Genomic DNA, 19,805 nt, shown 5'->3' with positions numbered 1-19,805 from the left:
TGTCATCACAATGCTTCACGACCTTGTCATCAAAATTCTCAATGGCCCTTGTCATCACAATGCTCCATGCCCTTGTCATCACAATGCTCCATGACCCTTTTCATCACGATGCTCCAAACCCTTGTCATCAAAATGCTCCATTACCTTTGTCATCACAATCCTCCATGACATTTGGCATCACAATGCTCCATGCCATTGTCATCGCAGTGGACCATGACATATGACATCGCAATGGTCCCTGACACCTGTCTTCACAATACTCCATGACCTTGTCATCACAATGCTCCATGCCCTTCTCATCACAGTGAGCCATGCCCACTGTCATCACAATAATCCATGAAAATTTTCAGACCAATGTTCCATGCCCCTGTCATCACAATGCTCCATGCCCTTGTCATTACAATGCTCCATGAACACTGTCGTCCAAATGCTCCGTGACTCCAGTCATCACAGTGCTCCATGACCTTTGTCATCGCAATGGTCCATGCCCTCGTCACACAAGGCTCTGTGACCTTTTTCACCACAATGCTTCATGAACATTTCATCACAATACTCTATGAGCCTTCTCATCACAATGCTACATGCCTTTGTCAGCACAATGCTCCATGACCCTTGTCATCACGATGCTCCATGCGCTTGTCAGCACAATGCTCCAGGACGCATGTCATCACAATTCGCCATGCGCTTGTCATCACAATGCTCCACATACCTTTCATCGCTATGCTCCATAAAATGTGTCATCACAATGCTCCATGCACTTCTCATCAAAATGCTCTCTCAGCACATATATCACAATGTTCCATCACTAGTCATCACAATAATCCCTCACCCCTGTCATCACAATGTTCCATGACCCCTGTCATCACAATGCTACATGCCCTTATCATCACAATGCTCCATGACCCCTGACATCACAATGTTCCATAAACCCTGTCACAAAATGCTCCATGACACTTTTCATCACAATGCTCCATGACCCCTGACATCACAATGTTCCATAACCCCTGTCATGAAAATGTTCCATGATAATTTTCATCAAATTGCTCCATGACCCTGTCATCACAATGCTCCACGACATTGTCATCAAATTGCTCCATGACCTTTGTCATCACAAATCTCCATGACCCTTGGCATCACAATGCTCCATGTCATTTCATCACAGTGCTCCATAAAACTTCCCATCACATGGCTCTATGCCCTTGTCACCACAATGCTCCATGACGTTTGTCAACACAATGCTCGATTCTCTTCACATCACAATGCTCCATGCCCTTGTCATTACAAGCCTACATGAAACATGTATCACAGTGTTCCGTGCCCTAGTCATCACAATGCTCCATGCCGAATCTCATCACAATAATCCATGAAATTTTCAGACCAATGTTCCATGCCCTTCTCATCACAATGCTCCATTACCACTGTCATAACAATGCTCCATGGCCCCTGCCATCACAATGTTCCACGGCCTTTTCAACCAAGGCTCCATGACCCTTGTCACCACAATGCTCCAAGACCCCTGTAATCACAATGCTCCATGACCTTGTCATCAGAAAGACCCATGACGCCTGTCATCAGAATGGTCCATGGCCTTCTCATCACAATGTTCCATGCCCTTGTCATCACAATGCTCCAAGATCCCTCTAACCACAATGCTCCATGCCCCTTTTCATCTCAATGCTCCATGAACCCTGTCATCACAATGCACGATGCCCATCATCAGAATGCTTCAGGCTATTGTCATCACAATGAAATCAAAATGCTGCATGACATCTGTCATCACAATGCTAAAAACCCTTGTGATCACAATGTTCCATAACACTTGTCATCACAATGCCCATGACGCTCGTCATCACAATTATGAATGGTTTAATCATCACAATGCTCCATGACCTTTGTCACCACAGTCCTCAATACACTTATCATCACAATGCTCCCTGACACTTGACATCAGTATGCTCCATGAAGCCTGTCATGAAAAGGCTCCAAGCCTTTTTCATCACAATGATCCATTCCCTTTTCATCACAATGCTCCAAGACCCCTGTAATCACAATGCTCCCTGCCCTTGTCATCACAAAGCTCCATGACACATGTCATCAGAATGCTCCATGGCCTTCTCATCACAATGCTCCATGCCCTTGGCATCACAATGCTCCAAGAACCCTGTCATCACAATGCTCTGTGACTACAGTCATCACAGTGCTTCATGACATTTGTCATCACAATGGTCCATGACCTCGTCACACAAGGATCTGTGACCTTTGTCACCACAATGCTCCATGAACTATTCATCACAATGCTCTGTGACCTTTGTCATCACAAAGCTCCATGCCATTGTCAGCAAAATGCTCCATGACCCTTGTCATCACAATGCTCGATGCGCATTTAAGCACAGTGTTCCATAACCCATGTCATCACAATGCTCCCTGCACTTCTCATCACAATGCACGTCACCCTTGTCATCAAAATGATCCATGACATTTGTCATCACAAAGCTCCATGACCCTTGGCATCACAATGCTCCATTCCATTGTCATCACAATGCTCCATGAACCCTCTCATCACATTGCTCCATGCACTTGTCATCACAAAGCTCCATGACGCTTGTGATATCAATGCTCGATGCCCTTCTCATCAGAATGCTCCATGCCCTTGTCATTACAATCCTCCATGACCCATGTAACACAGTGTTCCGTGACCTTGTCATCACAATGCTCCATGCCCACTCTCATCACAATAATCCATGAAACTCTTCAGAACAATGCTGATGCCCTTGTCATCACAATGCTCCATTACCCCTGTCATAACAATGCTCCATGACCCCTGCAATCACAAGGTTCCACGGCCTTGTCATCACAAGCCTCCATGACTCTTGTCATCACAATGCTCCAAGACCCCTCTAATCACAATGCTCCATGCCCTTGTCATCACAAAGCTCCATGACGCATGTCATCAGAATGCTCCATGGCCTTCTCATCACAATGCTCTATGCTCTTGTCATCACAATGCTCCATGACCCCTGTAATCACAGTGCTCCATGTCCCTTTTCATCTCAATGCTCCATGAACCATGTCATCACAATGCACCATGCCCATCACCATAATATTTCATGCTATTGTCATCACAATGAAATCAAAATGCTCAATGACCTCCGTCATCACAATGCTCCAATCTCTTCTGATCACAATATTCCATAACACTTGTCATCACAATGTCCCATGAGGCTGGTCATCACAATTATCCATGGTCTTCTCATCACAATGCTCCATGATCTTTGTCATCACAATGTTCAATACACTTCTCATCACAATGCTCCCTGACACTTCTCATCAGTATGCTCCTTGAACGCTGTCATGACAAGGCTCCATGAATTTTTCATCACAATGATCCATGCCCTTTTCATCACAATGCTCCAAGACCCCTGTAATCACAATGCTCCATGCCCTTGTCATCAAAATGCTCCATTACCTTTGTCATCACAATCCTCCATGACACTTGGTATCACAATGTTCCATGCCATTGTCATCACAATGGACAATGACATATGTCATCACAATGCTCCCTGACACCTGTCTTCACAGTACTCCATGACCTTGTCATCACAATGCTCCATGCCATTGTCATCACAATGAACCATGCCCACTGTCATCACAATAATCCTTGAAACTTATCAGACAAATGTTCCATGCCCCTGTTATCACAATGATCCATGCCTTTGTCATCACAATGCTCCAGGACCCCTGTCATCACCATACTCCATGACTCTAGTCATCACAATGCTTTATGACAGTAGTCATCACAATGGTCCATGCTCTCGTCACACAAGGCTCTGTGACCTTTGTCACCACAATGCTCCATGCCCTTGTCATCACAATGTGCCATGCCCACTGTCATCACAATAATCCATGAAACTTGTCAGACCAATGTTCCATGCCCCTTTTATCACAATGCTCCATGCCCTTGTCATCACAATGCTCCCTGACCCATATCATCACAATGCTCCGTGTCTCCAGTCATCACAATGCTTCCTGACCTTTGTCATCAAAATGGTCCATGCCCTCATCACACAAGGCTCTGTGACATTTGTCATCCAAATGCAACATGCCCTTGTCATCACAATGCTCAATGACCCTTGTTATCAGGATGTTCTAAGCCCTTTTCATCAAAACGCTCCATTACCTTTGTCATCACAATCCTCCATGACACTTGGTATCACAATGCTCCATGCCATTGTCATCGCAATGGACCATGACATATGTCATCAAAATGCTCCCTGACACCTCTCTTCACAATAATGCATGACCTTGTCATCACAATGCTCCATGCCCTTGTCATCAAAATGCGTCATGCCCACTGTCATCACAATAATCCATGAAACTTGTCAGACCAATGTTCCATGCCCCTGTCATCACAATGCTCCATGCCCTTGTCTTCAAAATGCTCCATGACCCCTGTCATCACAGTGCTCCGTGCCTCCAGTCATCACAATGCTTCATGACCTTCCTCATCACAATGGTCCAAGCCATAGTCACATAAGGCTCTGTGACCTTTGTCACCACAATGCTCCATGAACTTTTCATCACAATACCCTAAGAGCCTTGTCATCACAATGCTACATGCCTTTGTCAGCACAATGCTCCATTACCCTTGTCATCACGATGCTCCATGCGCTTGTCAGCACAATGCTCCATGATACATGTTATCACAATGTGCCATGCTCTTGTCATCACAATGCTCCCCATCCTTTTCATCACTATGCTCCATAAAATGTGTCATCACAATGCTCCATGCACTTCTCATCTAAATGCTCTCTCACCACATATATCACAATGTTCCATCACTAGTCATCACAATACTCCCTCACCCCTGTCATCACCATGTTCCATGACCCCTGTCATCACAATGCTACATGCCCATATCATCCCAAAGCTCCATGACCACTGACATCACAATATTCCATAATCCCTGTCACAAAATGCTCCATGACCCTTTTCATCACAATGCTCCATGACCCCTGACATCACAATGTTCCATAACCACTGTCATCAAAATGTTCCATGATACTTTTCATCAAATTGCTCTATGACCCTGTCATCACAATGCACCCTGCCCTTCTCATCACAATGCACCACGACCTTGTCATCAAAATGCTCCATGACCTTTGTCATCACAAAGCTCCATGACGCTTGGCATCACAGTTCTCCATGCCATTTCATCACAATGCTCCATGAAACCTCCCATCACATGGCTCCATGCCCTTGTCACCACAATGCTCCATGACGCTTTTCATCACAATGCTCGATACTCTTGTCATTACAATGCTCCATGCCCTTGTCATCACAATGATCCATGACGCATGTCATCAGACAGCACCATGTACTTCTCATCACAATGCTCCATGCCCTTGTCATCACAGTGCTCCAAGACCCCTGTAATCACAATGCTCCATGCCCCTTTTCATCTCAATGCTCCATGAACCCTGTCATCACAATGCACCATGCCCATCATCATAATGCTTCATGCTATTGTCATCACAATGAAATCAAAATGCTCCATGACATCTGTCATCACAATGCTAAAAACCCCTATGATCACAATGTTCCATAACGCTTGTCATCACAATGCCCCATGACGCTCATCATCACAATTATGAATGGTTTATCATCACAATGCTCCATGACCTTTGTCACCACAATCCTCAATACACTTATCATCACAATGCTCCCTGACCCTTGTCATCAGTATGCTTGCTCCATGAACCCTGTTATGAAAAGTCTCCATGCCTTTTTCATCACAATGATCCATTCCCTTTTCATCACAATGCTCCAAGACCCCTGTAATCACAATGCTCCCTGCCCGTGTCATCACAAAGCTCCATGACACACGTCATCAGAATGCTCCATGGCCTTCTCATCACAATGCTCCATGCCCTTGGCATCACAATGCTCCAAGAACCCTGTCATCACAATGCTCCGTGACTACAGTCATCACAGTGCTTCATGATATTTGTCATCACAATGGTCCATGACCTCGTCACACAAGGATCTGTGACCTTTGTCACCACAATGCTCCATAAACTTTTCATCACAATGCTCTCTGACCCTTGTCATCACAATGCTCTATGCCTTTCTCATCACAATGCTCCATGTGATTGTCAGCACATTGCTCCATGCCCCATGTTATCACAATGTGCCATGCGCTTGTCATCATAATGCTCCACAACCTTGTCATCACAACGCTCCATAAACGTTGTCATCACAATGCTCTATGCACTTTTCAACAAAATGCTCTCTCACCACTGATATCACTATATTCCATCACTAGTCATCACAATACTCCCTCACCCCTGTCATCACAATGTTCCCTGACCCCTGTCATCACATTGCTACATGCCCTTATCATCACAATGTTCGGTGACCCCTGATATTAAAATATTCCATAACCCCTGTCATCAAAATGCTCCATGACCCTTTTCATCAAAATGCTCCATGATCCCTGACATCACAATTTTCCATAACCCCTGTCATCAAAATCTTCCATGACCCTTTTCATCCAATTGCTCCATGACCCTCTCATCACAATGCACCCTTCCCTTCAGAACACAATGCACCACGCCTTTGTCATCAAAATGCTCCATGACATTTGTCATCACACATCTCCATGACACTTGGCATCACAATGCTCAATGCCATTGTCATCACAATGTTCCATGAACACTCTCATCACATTGCTCCTTGCCCTTGTCAACACAAAGCTCCATGACGCTTCTCATCAAAATGCTCGATGCCCTTCTCATCACAATGCCCATGCCCTTGTCATTAAAATCCTCCATGACCCATGTATCACGATTTTCCCTGCCCTTGTCATCACAATGCTCCATGCCCACTCTCGTCACACTAATCCATGTAACTTTTCAGACCAAAGCTTCATGCCCTGGTCATCACAATGCTCCATTTCCCCTGTCATAACAATGCTCCATGACCCCTGCCATCACCATGTTCCACGGCCTTGTCATCACAATGCTCCAAGACCCCAGTAATCACAATGCTCCATGCCCTTGTCATCACAGAGCTCCATGATGCATGTCATCAGAATGCTCCATGGACTTCTCATCACAATGCTCCATGCCCTTGTCATCACAATGCTCCAAGACCCCTCGATTCACAATGCTCCATGCCCTAGTCCTCACAAAGCTCCATGACGCATGTCATCAGAACGCTCCTTGGCCTTCTCATCACAATGTTCCATGCCCTTGTCATCACAATGTTTCAAGACCCCTGTAATCACAATGTTCCATGCCCCTTTTCATGAGTATGCTCCCTAAGACTTGTCATTACAATGCTTCTCGACATTGTCATTAAAATTCTCAATTGTCCTTGTCATCATAATGTTCCAAGCACTATTCATCACAATGCTCCATTATCTTTGTCATCACAATCCTCCATGACACTTGGCATCACAATGCCCCATGCCATTGTCATCGCAATGGACCATTACATATGTCATCACAATGCTCCCTGACACCCGTCTCCACAATACTCCATGACCTTGTCATCACAATGCTCCAAGCCCTTGTCATCACAATGCGCCATGCACACTGTAATCACAATAATCCATGAAAGTTGTCAGACCAATGCTCCATGCCCTTGTCATCACAATGTTCCATGCTCTTGTCATTACAATGCTCCATGAAACCTGTCATCACAATGCTCCAAACCCTTGTGATCACAATGTTCCATAACACTTGTCATCACAAGGCACCATGATGCTCGTCATCACAATTATCCATGGTCTTCTCATCACAATGCCCCATGAACTTTGTCATCACAATGCTCAATACACTTGGCATCACAATGCTCCCTGACACTTGTCGTCAGTATGCTCCTTGAACCCTGTCATGACAAGGCTCCATGCCTTTTTCATCACAATGATCCATGGCCTTTTCATCACAATGTTCCAAGACCCCTGTAATCACAATGCTCCATGCATTAGTCATCACAAAGCTCCATGATGCATGTCGTCAGAATGCGCCATGGCCTTCTCATCAAATGCTGCATGCCCTTGTCATCACAATGCTACCAGACACCTGTTATCACAAGGCTCCATGCCCTTTTCATCTCAATGCTCCTTGAACCCTGTCATCACAATGCATCCTGCCCATCATCATAATGCTTCATGCTATTGACATCACAATGAAATCAAAATGCTGCATGTTCTCTAGCATCACAATGCTGTAATCCCTTGTGATCACATTGTTCCATAACACTTGTCATCACAATGCCCCATGAAGCTCGTCATCACAATTATCCAATGTCTTCTCATCACTATGCTCCATGACCTTTGTAATCACAATGCCCAATACCCTTGTCATCACAATGCTCCCTGACACTTGTCATCAATATGCTCCTTGAACCCTGTCATGACAAGGCTCCATGCCTTTTTCATCACAATAATCCATGCCCTTTTCATCACAGTGCTCCTAGAGCCCTGTAATCACAATTCTCCATGCCCTTGTCATCACAAAGCTCCATGATGCATGTCATCAGAACGCTCCATCGTCTTCTCAGCAGAATGCTCCATGCCCTTGTCATCAAAATGCTCGAAGACCCCTGTAATCACAATGCTCCATGCCCCTTTTCATCAGAATGCTCCATGAGACTTGTCATCACAAGGCTCTATGGTCTTCTCACAACAATGCTCCAGGACCTTGTCATCACTATGCTCCATGACACCTTTCATCACAATACTCCATGAATATTTTCAGCCCAAAACTCCATGACCTTCTCATCTCACTTCTCCATGACCCTTGTCATCGCAATGCTCCATGTCCACTGTCATCATAACGCTCCATGACCCCTGACAACACAATGATCCGGGACTCTTGTCATCAAAATGCTCCATAACCCTTGTCATCCCAATGCTCCACGACCCCTGTAATCACAATGATCCCTGACGCTTGTCATCACAGTGCTCCGTGACCCTTGTCATCAGAATGCTCCATGCCTTTTTCAGCAAAATGCTACATGACATTGTCATCACAATCCTCCTTGACCCTTGGGATCACATTGCTTCATGCCCAGTCATCTCTGTCTTTCTTTTTTGTTTTTTACAGATTTTCGGATGTCCCTTTTGACCGGTGGGAATTGACAATACTTTGTAGTGAGGATTTGCATTGCACACTTTCTTCATTGGCCAAAAAGAGCATATGCGTTTTCTCCTGAATATATTCAGCAGAAAATTCATACGCCCTTTTTGGCCAAGTGCATCATTGTCGAAGTTGTGCCCCTCTTCCTGTGCTTTAAAGGCAATTCCAATTTACCTCTTGAAATATGTTTTGTGCAATTCTGACTCATTTTCAAGTCCACTTCGTTGCCTTCCCTCAACAGATTTTTGGAAGAGAGTTGTCCTTTATAACTCTGCAGGTTTGTGAATTGCTGTGCCCCTGAGCTCCAATTTTCAACTCGCGTTTTTGTGAGCTGACTGCAAATCCACAATTTTGCTTCAGGACCTATACTGGTTCCGGGGGTGTAGGCTGACGCTTTGGTTAATTCTTCTTCCGGAAGGGAAATTAGAGTGACATGTGTCCGTCCAAATGCCTACAGCTACTCTCTGATTGGTTCTCCCTCTTCCCTTTCATCCTCTGCACAATTTGCAAACCGTGCAAAGCAGGAGGTTATAGGGGCTGATAGTAAAGCAGTTGGAATGCCAAACTGGAGCACAAGGAGAGGAGAAATTAGGAGCCTTTTAGAAATCTTTCGCTATCACAGGGTGTCCATTCTCTAGGTTTCCCATACATGTTATAACTGTAGTGATATTCCCTTCTACCTGGAGAGTTGGAACCCATGGAATGGGTGACATGCATTACTGCTTTAAAAGGTCTGCATTTTCTCAACCAATCTCACAAGCCCTCTCATTCCCAAGTGTCCAGCCTTATGTCTCATCTAGCTGTCTTGCAGATAGGGTCATTCCAGGTTTCATCAGAACCCCTGAAGGAATTGTGTAAGAATTTTGCTGTGTTTTTTTTTTTTGAAATTCATTTTTATAATGGGGTTGAGCTGATTTTCACCGATGTGTTTATGCCGGTCTAGACACACTTGATTCCCTTATGGAGACATATCAATATATAGGTTTTAAGATTCTTACTAGTCAGATATTTTCCTCTGCGGGGAATAGGGGTGTTGAGTCCCGTTCACTGAGGAAGGTGTAGGTTTTGTCTATTCTGTATTTGGTTTATGGAATGGTACCTGTGCTAATATCAAACTCTTGTTTTATGCATCACCCCACCTCTCCTTCCCCCTTAAGCAGGCATAAGAGTGTTTTCTAAATGTGAGACTCTGTTCTCTTTCCTAACGCAGTTCATGTGTAGCAATGTTTACAGGACCTTCCTAAGTGATATCTTATGATAAGTTTCTTTTTCTGTGTGACTTATTTCACTTAGAATCATCATACCTAAATCCACTCATTATGCTGCTACTGGCCTTATGACATTGATTTTATGTATGAGTGATATTCCATTGTACAAAATTACAACATGTTCTTTATGAAATTTTCTCTTTCCTGGAATATTTAAGGTGTGCTGAATTGAGGTTCTTGTATGCAGAGCAGCCTTAAACTTTTGGGTTCCTGTGTCTTGTTGATATTTAGTCTTCCCAAGTTATACGCCCATGAGTGGAAGTGCCGTATGCTGGGTAGCTTTGTATTTAAATGTTTTAGGAAACAGCATACACTTTTTCAGAGTGGCTCTTGGATATTTATACCCCACCCATCAGCGTGACTATCTCCCTGTTCTCCATGGCCTCTCCTGCATTTCTGGTTTGTACACATTTTTTGGATGGCCTTTCTGAGCAGTGGAAATTGAGACTTCTTTGTTGTGCGGATTTGCATTTCCCGCTTGCTTGGTTGGCCAAAAACTCTGTATGTGTTTTTTTTTTTCTGAAGATATTCACAAAAAAAACGCATACACCCTTTTGCCAACTGCATCATTTTAGAAATTCTGCTAGAAATACAGCTACACTTGGAACAACTCCTACAGAACACCTACTGAACGCTGGCAGAAGACCCCAGACCTCCCAAAAGGCAAGAAACTCACCACATACCTGGGTAGTGCAAAGCAGAGAGATGCCCGCACAGAGGATCGGTGCCGAGCGGCACTCACCATCCCGAGAGGCTTGTCTGCTCGCCTGCCGGGGCGGGCGGCGCTGGAATCTGAGGCTCAGGCTTCAGTCAGAGCACAGGGAGAGGACTGGGGATGTTGGCGAGAACTCAGCCTGAAGGGGGCTAGTATGCCATAGCTAGCCGGGAGGGAGTCCGGGAAATCTCTGGAGCTGCCGAAGAGGCAAGAGACTTTTTCTTCCTTCTTGGTTTCCTGGTACGCAAGGAGAGGGAATTAAGAGCGCTGCTTAAAGGGGCTCCACAGACGGGCGCGAGTCGCGTCTGAAAGCGCGGAGACCAGTGACGGGCATGGGATGCTGGGGCTGCTGCTGCTGCCGCCAAGAAACCTGTGTGCGAGCTCAGGTCACTGTCTACACCGCCCTTCCGGGAGCCTGTGCAGCCCGCCACTGCCGGGGTCCCGGGATCCAGGGGTGGCTTCCCTGGGAGAAGGCACGGCGCGCCTCGGGCTGCTGCAACATCACGCAGACCTCTGCCACTTCAGGCTCTCCCCGCACTCCGTGCCCCTCCCTCGCACCCGGCCTGAGTGAGCCAGAGTCCCCGAAGAGGCTGCTCCTTTAACCCTGTCCTGTCTGAGCGAAAACAGACGCCCTCTGGCGACCTACATGCATAGGCGGGGCCAAATCCAAAGCTGAGACCCAGGAGCTGTGAGAACAAAGAAGAGAAAGGGAAACCTCTCCCAGCAGTCTCAGAAGCAGTGGATTAAAGCTGCACAATCAACTTGATGTACCCTGCATCTGTGGAGTACATGAATAGACAACAAATCATCCCAAATTGAGGAGCCAGGAGTCAGTGCTGTGCCTCTGAGGTGGGAGAGCCAACTTCAGGACACTGGTCCACAAGAGACCTCCCAGCTCCACATAATATCAAATGGCGAAAATCTTCCAGAGATCTCCATCTCAACACCAGCACCCAGCATCACTCAACGGCCAGCAAGCTACAGTGCTGGACACCCTATGCCAAACAACTAGCAAGACAGGAACACAACACCACCCATTAGCAGAGAGGTGGCCTAAAATCATAAAAAGTCCGGAAACACCCCAAAACACACCACCAGACGTGGACCCGCCCACCAGAAAGACAAGATGCAGCCTCATCCACCAGAACACAGGCACTAGTCCCCTCTACCAGGAAGCCTACACAACCCACTAAACCAACCTTAGCCACTGGGGACAGACACCAAAAACATCAGGAACTACGAACCTGCAGCCTGCAAAAAGGAGAACCCAAACACAGTAAGATAAGCAAAATGAGAAGACAGAAAAACACACAGCAGGAGAAGGAGCAAGATAAAAACCCACCAGACCTAACAAATGAAGAGGTAATAGGCAGTCTACCTGAAAAAGAATTCAGAATAATGATGGTAAAGATGATCCAAGATTCTATTTCCCAGATCCAAAATCTTGGAAATAGAATAGACAAAATGCAAGAAACAGTTAACAAGGACCTAGAAGAACTAAAGATGAATCAAGCATCGATTAAAAACACAATAAATGAAACAAAAAATACTCTAGATGGGATCAATAGCAGAATAACTGAGGCAGAAGAATGGATAAGCGAGGTGGAAGATAAAATAATGGAAATAACTGTTGCAGAGCAAAATAAAGAAAAAAAGAATGAAAAGAACAGAGGACAGTCTCAGAGACCTCTGGGACAACATTAAACGCACCATCATTCGAATTATAGGGGTTCCAGAAGAAGAAGAGAAAAAGAAAGGGACTGAGAAAATATTTGAAGAGATTATAGTTGAAAACTTCCCTAATATGGGAAAGGAAATAGTTAATCAAGTCCAGGAGGCACAGAGAGTCCCATACAGAATAAATCCAAGGAGAAATACACCAAGACACATATTAATCAAACTGTCAAAAATTAAACACAAAGAAATCATATTAAAAGCAGCAAGGCAAAAGCAACAAATAACACACAAGGGAATCCCCATCAGGATAACAGCTGATCTCTCAGCAGAAACTCTACAAGCCAGAAGGGAGTGGCAGGACATAATGAAAGTGATGAAGGAGAAAAACCTGCAACCAAGATTACTCTACCCAGCAAGGATCTCATTCAGATTTGATGGAGAAATTAAAACGTTTACAGACAAGCAAAAGCTGAGAGAGTTCAGCACCACCAAACCAGCTTTACAACAAATGCTAAAGGAACTTCTCTAGGCAAGAAACACAACAGAAGGAAAAGACCTACAATAACGAACCCAAAACAATTAAGAAAATGGGAATAGGAACATACATATCGATAATTACCTTAAATGTAAATGGACTAAATGCTCCCACCACAAGATACAGAGTGGATGAATGGATACAAAAACAAGACCCATATATATGCTGTCTACAAGAGACCCACTTCAGACCTAGAGACACATAGAGACTGAAAGTAAGGGGATGGAAAAAGATATTCCATGCAAATGGAAACCAAAAAAAAAGCTGGAGTAGCAATTCTCATATCAGACAAAATAGACTTTAAAATAAAGACTACTAGAAGAGACAAAGAAGGACACTACATAATGATCAAGGGATCGATCCAAGAAGAAGATATAAAAATTGTAAATATTTATGCACCAAACATAAGAGCACCTCAATACATAAGGCAAATACTAACAGCCATAAAAGGAGAAATCGACAGTAACACAATCATAGTAGGGGACTTTAACACCCCACTTTCACCAATGGACAGATCATCCAAAATGAAAATAAATAAGGAAACACAAGCATTAAATGATACATTAAACAAGATGGACTTAATTGATATTTATAGGACATTCCATCCAAAAACAACAGAATACACATTTTTCTCAAGTGCTCATGGAACATTCTCCAGGATAGATCATATCTTGGGTCACAAATCAAGCCTTGGTAAATTTAACAAAATTGAAATTGTATCAAGTATCTTTTCCGACCACAATGCTATGAGACTAGATATCAATTATAGGAAAAGATCTGTAAAAAATACAAACACATGGAGGCTAAACAATACACTACTTAATAACGAAGTGATCACTGAAGAAATCAAAGAGGAAATTAAAAAATACCTAGAAACAAATGACAATGGAGACACGACGACCCAAAACCTATGGGATGCAGCAAAAGCAGTTCTAAGAGGAAAGTTTATAGCAATACAATCCCACCTTAAGAAACAGGAAACATCTCGAATAAACAACCTAACCTTGCACCTAAAGCAATTAGAGAAAGAAGAACAAAAACATCCCAAAGTTAGCAGAAGGAAAGAAATCATAAAAATCAGATCAGAAATAAATGAAAAAGAAATGAAGGAAACGATAGCAAAGATCAATAAAACTAAAAGCTGGTTCTTTGAGAAGATAAACAAAATTGACAAACCATTAGCCAGACTCATCAAGAAAAAAAGGGAGAAGACTCAAATCAATAGAATTAGAAATGAAAAAGGAGAAGTAACAACTGACACTGCAGAAATACAAAAGATCATGAGAGATTACTACAAGCAACTCTATGCCAATAAAATGGACAACCTGGAAGAAATGGACAAATTCTTAGAAATGCACAACCTGCCAAGACTGAATCAGGAGGAAATAGAAAATATGAACAGACGAATCACAAGCAGTGAAATTGAAACTGTGATAAAAATTCTTCCAACAAACAAAAGCACAGGACCAGATGGCTTCACAAGTGAATTCTATCAAGAATTTAGAGAAGAGCTAACACCTATCCTTCTCAAACTCTTCCAAAATATAGCAGAGGGAGGAACACTCCCAAACTCATTCTACGAGGCCACCATCACCTTGATACCAAAACCAGACAAGGATGTCACAAAGAAAGAAAACTACAGGCCAATATCACTGATGAACATAGATGCAAAAATCCTCAACAAAATACTAGCAAACAGAATCCAACAGCACATTACAAGGATCATACACCATGATCAAGTGAGGTTTATTCCAGGAATGCAAGGATTCTTCAATATACGCAAATCAGTCAACGTGATACACCATATTAACAAATTGAAGGAGAAAAACCATATGATCATCTCAATAGATGCAGAGAAAGCTTTCGACAAAATTCAACACCCATTTATGATAAAAACCCTGCAGAAAGTAGGCATAGAGGGAACTTTCCTCAACATAATAAAGGCCATATATGACAAACCCACAGCCAACATTGTCCTCAATGGTGAAAAACTGAAACCATTTCCACTAAGATCAGGAACAAGACAAGGTTGCCCACTCTCACCACTCTTATTCAACATAGTTTTGGAAGTTTTAGCCACAGCAATCAGAGAAGAAAAGGAAATAAAAGGAATCCAAATCGGAAAAGAAGAAGTAAAGCTGTCACTGTTTGCAGATGACATGATACTATACATAGACACTCCTAAAGATGCTACCAGAAAACTACTAGAGCTAATCAATGAATTTGGTAAAGTTGCAGGTTACAAAATTAATGCACAGAAATCTCTAGCATTCCTATATACTAATGACGAAAAATCTGAAAGTGGAATCAAGGAAACACTGCCATTTACCATTGCAACAAAAAGAATTAAATATCTAGGAATAAACCTACCTAAGGAGACAAAAGACCTGTATGCAGAAAATTATAAGACACTGAAGAAAGAAATTAAAGATGATAAAAATAGATGGAGAGATGTACCATGTTCTTTGATTGGAAGAGTCAACATTGTGAAAATGACTCTACTACCCAAAGCAATCTACAGATTCAATGCAAGCCCTATCAAAGTACCACTGGCATTTTTCACAGAACTAGAAAAAAAATTTCACAATTTGTATGGAAACACAAAAGACCCCGAATAGCCAAAGCAATCTTGAGAACGGAAAATGGAGCTGGAGGAATCAGGCTCCCTGACTTCAGACTATACTGCAAAGCTACAGTAATCAAGACAGTATGGTACTGGCACAAAAACAGAAAGATAGATCAATGGAACAGGATAGAAAGCCCAGAGATAAACCCACGGACATATGGTCACCTTATCTTTGATAAAGGAGGCAGGAATGTACAGTGGAGAAAGGACAGTCTCTTCAATAAGTGGTGCTGGGAAAACCGGATAGGGACATGTAAATGTATGAGATTAGATCACTCCCCAACACCATACACAAAAATAAGCTCAAAATGGATTAAGACCTAAATGTAAGGCCAGACACCATCAAACTCTTAGAGGAAACCATAGGCAGAACACTCTATGACATAAATCACAGCAAGATCCTTTTTGACCTACCTCCTAGAGAAATGGAAATAAAGACAAAAATAAACACATGGGACCTAATGAAACTTAAAAGCTTTTGCACCTCAAAGGAAACCATAAACAAGACCAAAAGACAACCCTGAGAATGGGAGAAAATATTTGCAAATGAAGCAACTGACAAAGGATTAATGTCCAAAATTTATAAGCAGCTCATGCAGCTCAATAACAAAAAAACAAACAACCCAATCCAAAAATGGGCAGAAGACCTAAATAGACATTTCTCCACAGAAGATATACAGACTGCCAACAAACACATGAGAGGATGCTCAACATGTTTACTCATTAGAGAAATGCAAAGCAAAACTACAATGAGATGTGATCTCACACCAGTCAGAATGGCCATCATCAAAAAATCTAGAAACAATAAATGCTGGAGGGGGTGTGGAAAAAAGGGAACACTCTTGCACTGCTGGTGGGAGTGTGAATTAGTACAGCCACTATGGAGAACGGTATGGAGGTTCCTTAAAAAACTACAAATAGAACTACCATATGACACAGCAATCCCACTACTGGGCATATACCCTGAGAAAACCATAATTCAAAAAGAGACATGTAACAAAATGTTCATAGCCGCCCTATTTACAATAGCCCAGAGATGGAAACAACCTAAGTGTCCATCATCGGATGAATGGGTAAAGAAGATGTGGCACATATATACAATGGAATATTACTCAGCCTTAAAAAGAAATGAAATTGAGCTATTTGTAATGAGGTGGATGGACCTAGAGTCTGTCATACAGAGTGAAGTAAGTCAGAAAGAGAAAGAAAAATACTGTATGCTGACACATATGTAGGGAATTTTAGAAAAAAATGTCATGAAAAACATAGGGATAAGACAGGAATAAAGACACAGACCTACTAGAGAATGGACTTGAGGATATGGGGAGGGCGAAGGGTAAGCTGTGACAAAGTGAAAGAGCGGCATGGACATATATACACTATCAAACATAAGGCAGATAGCTAGTTGGAACCAGCTGCATAGCACAGGGAGATCAGCTCGGTGCTTTGTGACTGCCTGGAGGGGTGGGATAGGGAGGGTGGGAGGGAGACGCAAAAGGGAGGGGATATGGGAACATATGTATATGTATAACTGATTAAATTTGTTATAAAGCAAAAAATAAAAGAATAAGAAATTCTGCTGCTTTTCATATGCTTTAAATGTGAGTCCAATCTACCTTTTGAAATCTGTTTCCTGCAATTCTGCCTCTCATTCAGATCCTCTTCGTTGCCTTACCTGAATATATTTTTGGACGTTGGTTATGATTTTTATCTTTGTAGGTCTTTGAATTGTCTGCTCCTGAGCTCCATTTTGCAACTCGCATTTTTTGTGAGCTGGCCGAAAACCATTGTATTGCTTCCGGCCCTATTCTTGTTCTGGGGAGGCAGGCTGAGCCTTTGGTTAATTCCTCTTCCTAATGGGAAATTAGAGTGACATGTGCCTGTCAAAACTCCTACAGCTAGTCTCTCATTGGTTCCCCCTCTTCCCGTTTATCCTCTGCACAAATTGCAAACTGTGTGAAACAGGAGGTTAAAGGTGCTGATTCTCCAAGTGGGGAGATTGTTAGTAATTTGGCTGGAATGGCGAACCCCAGCACCAGGAGATCAAAAATGAAGTGCATTTAGATACATTTCCTGATCACACGGTGTACATTCGTCTCGGTTTCCCAGGCATGTTTTCGCTGTCGGAAGATTCCCTTGAACCTGCAGATTTGGGACCCATGGAATGGGAATCAGGCAGTATTACTTTAAAAGGTCTGCATTTCCTCACCCAGCCTCTCTAACATCTCTTAGCGTGCATAGCTTCCTGCCTTATATATCATCCTGCTGTGGGTCTACAAGCGTTCAATCCATGTTACATCATAGCCCTTCAACAAAAGTTGTAAGAATTTTTGTCTGTCTCACTGTTTTTCTAAATATTTTTAAATTTATTTTTATATTGGTTACAGCTGATTTTCAAAGCTCTGGTTTTTGCTGCTGTGCATCCACTTGATTCATGTACTGTGAGACATCAATAAATTTTTTATCAGATTTTTACCAGTCATATGTATTATTTTCCAGTGACTTGAGTGGGCTGAGTGCAGTTCTTTGAGGTACCGTGTAGGCCTTGGCAGTTATTCAATTTGGTACTTGGAATGGTATCTTTGCTAATTTCAACCTCCTGGATAATACCTCACCCTTCCCCACCTTTCCCATTTAGCAGCCTTATGTCTATTTTCTACATATTTGACTATGTTTCTGTTTTGTAATTTATTTCATGTGTAGCCATTTTTGATTCCACCTTTAAGTGACATCTTATGATATGTGTCTTATTCTTTCTGACATACGTCACTTAGAATGATCGTATGTAACTCCTCCAGAGTTGTTACAACTGGCCTTATTTCATTGATTTCTGGATGAGTAATATTCCACTCTACATAAGTACCCCATCTCTTTTACCCATTTTATCCTTCCAGGGACATTTAGGTTATATCCAAGTTGAGGCCCTTTTTAACAGAGAGGTGGTAAACGTTGGGGTGCCTGTTTTCTGTCGATTTTTGTTTTTCCCAAGGTATACGCCCATGAGTGCAAGTGCCCTATGCTCTGTAGCTCATTTTTTAGATGTTTTAGCAAACACAATACACTTCTCCAGAGTGGCCGTTGGCAAATTACATTTCCACTATCAGCCTCACAGGGCTCCCTTTTCTCCTCACCCTGTCCTGCATTTCTGGTGTTTACACTTTATGTGGATGGCCCTTCTGACTGATATGAAGTGATACATTCTGTAGTATTGATTTCCAGTGCCCACCTGTTTGGTTGGATAAAAAGTGTGTATGGCCTTTACTTGAATATATTCAGAAAAAATGCATACGCCCTTTTTGGCCAACTGCATCATTGGCGATGTTCAGCCTCTTTTCTTGTGCTTTAATGGGGAGTCCTTTCTACCTCTTCAAATCTGTTTGCTGCCACTTTCCCTTGCTTACAAGTCCTTTTCTGTGACTTACCTCAAGACATTTTTTGACGATAGATATTTTCATCTCTGCAGTTTCATGAATTTTAGTGCCCCTGAGTTCCATTTTTCAACTTGTGTTTTTGGAAACTGGACACAAAACAGTGGGATTTCCTCTAGCCCTATTCTGTTTCCGTGGGCAATTCTAGCCTTTGATGAATTTGTCTTCTGGTTTGGAAATTAGAGTGGCATGTGCCTGTCTGAACACCTAGGACTTGTCTCTAATTTTTTCTCATCCTTCCGCTTCATCCTCTGGACAAATTCCAGACTGTGGGCAACAGGATGTTGACGGTGCTGATATCCCCATGTGAGGACATTGTTAGGTAAGATGCTGGAGGGGTGAACCCGAGCACCAGGCCATGAGGAGATGAGGTGCCTTTTCCAAACTCTTTCCGATCAAACGGTGTACCATCC

The sequence above is a fragment of the Hyperoodon ampullatus genome (assembly GCF_949752795.1).
Source record: "Hyperoodon ampullatus genome assembly, chromosome: 7".
Classification (NCBI taxonomy): Eukaryota; Metazoa; Chordata; class Mammalia; order Artiodactyla; family Ziphiidae; genus Hyperoodon; species Hyperoodon ampullatus.
Note: the sequence above shows the minus strand (reverse complement) of the source record.